Source organism: Neomonachus schauinslandi, chromosome 12 (genome assembly GCF_002201575.2).
Source record: "Neomonachus schauinslandi chromosome 12, ASM220157v2, whole genome shotgun sequence".
Taxonomy (NCBI): Eukaryota; Metazoa; Chordata; class Mammalia; order Carnivora; family Phocidae; genus Neomonachus; species Neomonachus schauinslandi.
The window spans coordinates 87,158,252-87,161,938 of NC_058414.1; positions in this window are offsets into that span (position 1 = coordinate 87,158,252).

Below are 3,687 nucleotides of genomic sequence, written 5' to 3' on the forward strand. Positions count from 1 at the left end.
GGGACAGGCAATACAGAGCTTTGAATGGCGGGCAATTTTTTCATCTGGGGGATTTTACTTCTCAGTTGTTTTGTGTTTATTTATATCCACTTTGACAGGAAGTGATTTGAGGTGTCTGACTTCAGTCTGTAAGTCGTGGGGAACCAGGTTATGTTCTGGGAAGTGACTTGATCAGAGTGTCTACAGGAAGACGAACTTGGACCCATCTGCCGAGAGAAATGAGAGACAGGAAGCAGCCTACGAAGCTGCTGCAGGCCCCTGAGGGAGAAGCTAGGAAGGACTGCAGTGGGAAAATGGCAACAGAACAGAGAAGAGGGGATGAAGACGAGCGATGAAACTATATGTTGACCTGGCACATGTCTGTGAGTGAAGAGGAAGGGGGAGAGAGGAACTGGACTACACGTTGTCAAGGTTTTGAGCCTGGTGACGAGGACAGTAGTGCAACTGACCGAGTTAGTGAGGAAGGGAGGACCATGTGGAGGGAGTTGAGGACTTCCTTCACACACATCCACTTTGGGGGCGTCTGTGGGGCAGGTGGGGAACTTGGAAGAAAATGAACTTGAGGGAAAATATGACATCATTCACCTTCACGTGAGAACTGCTTGTGTTCCCTCTCTCGCTGTGTCTCTCTCTGTCAAATACATAAAATCTTAAAAAAAAAAAAAAGAATTGAAATTTTGAAGCCAACTGTAAAATAACTTCTAACATACAAGAAATGAAATGAAATGGGGGGAAAACCCAATCCGTTTAAAGACTGTTCTAATCTATTCAAATGTGGTTGTTTTGTTGTTGTTGTTTTTAAGTACTATCAACAAAGAAAAGATTTGGTCAGCGGCAAAACGGCTTGAACCTTGCTTTTAGCCAAGTCATGACTCTGTGTGAGAGGATGAAGTAATGAAATAAATGTGCTGTTTGTCAGGAAAAGTCTCTCCCACCTGGAAAAACAAAAGCAAGAACTCAAGCCTGAGGCCCAGCAGCCCCACAGAGTGATCTCTCTGCTTTGCTTTCCTGGCCATAGCAGGAAACGGAAGTGGAGACACCGAGGGAGTAAGAAAGCAAAGTGCTCAGCTTTCTTTGGAGAGTTAATTAGTTGGTGAGCACTGAGCTCTCTGACAGAGGAAGCTCCGGTCATCAAAGTATTCTTAACTGATGCATCAGGAGAGAGAGAGAGACAAAACAAGCAGCATCTGGAAAGAAGACCTTGGATGCTTTTTGCAGCAGAATGAGAAAAAGTACTTTCTTTTAAAGCAGAGTAAAAAAGCTGTGGTTAAGTTCAGCAGTGAAGGGTAGTAGAAGAAGACAAACCATACTTAACTCATTCTATGCTGAAGTATTTATTAAGCCAGGTAAAAGTGAATAATATCTCCTACAATCTTGTCACCCAAACTTATTAAGCCAAATAAAAGTAAGACCCCACAAGGTGGCTTTTTGCCAAAATTACTTACTACCTCATCCCCATCCAGTAAACATCTAATGTGAGCCACAAGTAATTTAATAATTGCTAACAGCCACATTAAAAACGTAAAAAGAAACAGATGAAGTTAATTTTAATAAAATCTCATATTTTAATAAAATATCTTATTTAACCCAATATGTCCAAAATATTACCATTTTAACACATAATTAATATTTAAATTTTTTGAGGTATTTTATGGGTTTTTTGTGTGTGTATGAAGTCTTCAAAATCCAGTGTCTGTTTATGCTCACAGTACATCCCAGTTCACACTGGCCACATTTCAAGGGTTCAGCAGCCACTTGTGGCCACCTTATCTGAGAGTGTCCCACTCCCTCTTCTGAACCAGGGGGACTTCATCCTTGCTAAGCTGTTCATCCACATCAGCTGAAGCGTTCCCGCCTCATTTTCCCAAAATAGATGATTTTTCTTTACTTCGAAATTTTTGACCAATGAATTCGCTAGAAATGTCTTCAATATTCTGTGATATCTCCTCTTGTTGAAAGGTTGGCTACAGGACTTAGTTTACAAATAGTATTTTGTACTAAGGCCAAAATAGATTCTCAAGTAAATGTTTATGGAAAGGAATTTGGGGGGATGGATGAGAACCACCACTCACGGAGGGCTGTCTCTGTGCTGCGTACTATGGCAGGTGCTAAATCTACATTAGCCCATGTCATCCTCACGCCGAGACCAGGCAATATGTTCATTGCTCCCAGCTTTCAATGAGACAACCGGAGATAAAAGAAGCTAAGTGCCTTGCTCACGTACATGTTACCAGGAACAGCTAGTGACCAGTAAGAAGTCCTAACTTTCAGTACTAATGTTCCTTTTAGTTCTGAGTAACACCAGAACAGAGGTCAACCCTACAAATAGTGGTACTTAGTTTCCTTAGTTTTCGCAGTGAACGAGATATACAGAGGCAGCCCATGTGATGCGCCAAGACTGTCTCACAATCTGTTCAAGGCATGTGGGTCATTGGACCTGCCCTACCAACCTCCCCTCATCCTGTCCCACTGAGCACAGCAGTGAAGCTGGGCAGGGAACATTCTCCATAGAAGGGGGTAAGCCAGTTGCCCACTACCCTGCAAAGCCTCAGCCCTGTCTTCTCCTACTGAACTCTTATCCCCACAGACAGAGGGATGGAGCCTTACTTGAATCTTGGAGCTCACTCTGCCTCACACCCAGTCTCAGAAGATCCCAGGAAATACCCAACTTAGAAGAAAAAGGGAGCTGAAGGTAATGGCAATCATAACAGTCCATTTTTTTTAAGTAGTGAAGAGAGCTCCTCATTTGAGAGAGAAGGTAAAGATGCACAGAAAGGGTCAATAGATAGGGTAAGAAGGATCACAGAAATGGTGAGGTGGAAGATGTGGTAGAAGCATCTTTCATCTGTAATCAGTCTGTAGCTGATCTGCAAACTGAATGTGAGGCAGGCTGAGCTGAGGAGCCCCCTTTTGTCTAGCGCCTCCTGTCTGCTCATACCCCCAGTCCCACCTGCCCTTTCTGCAGCCACTGTTCAAAAATGGGAGCCTGATTTTTACTTTCTGCTTACTTTACCCAGACTTAGTTCTCCCACTAGAGTCTAAACTAACTGGGAGCCAGGACTTGACTCAGGTTTCTTTGTTGCACTTTGTTTATCACAGCGCTTTGCTCCTAGTAGGTACTCCATATGCCTTTGTTGAACTGACTATAAGGATAAAGATCTGGGGTGCCCTGTAAGCATAAAGTTGTAAGGAGAAAGGGCTAAAGGTGTACAGAACAGAGAGGATGTTGAGAAATTCATTTGCATTTAAGAGAGAGGTGGGAGGAGGATGCTGAAAGGGGATGAATTGGGAGAAGAGGTGCAGGCGGGGTGCAGTCTTGCAGACCCTTGAGAAGCCCAGGAGAAATCAGAGACCGGCATTATCTCATTATCACATTAAAGAGCTCTAGCAGGGACGACTACCCTTTGTTGACAGATACCTGTTTGATCTTATAAGGGACCATGGGGAGAGAAGTTTCCTATGGCTTCTGTGAAATTGCTCTGCATTTCACAGAGAAAGCTCTCTAAATTACAAAAGAAACGAATGTGAAGTGATTAACTGCTCCAGATTCTACCAAAAAAAAAAAAAAAAAAGGGGGGGGTGGCAAACTAATTCAAATAACCACTTAACCATCGGAAATACCCAAGGATGGTTCCCATGATCAAGGCAAGTAATGAAAGACCCAAGGTGGTCCCTGACCTGGGCTGA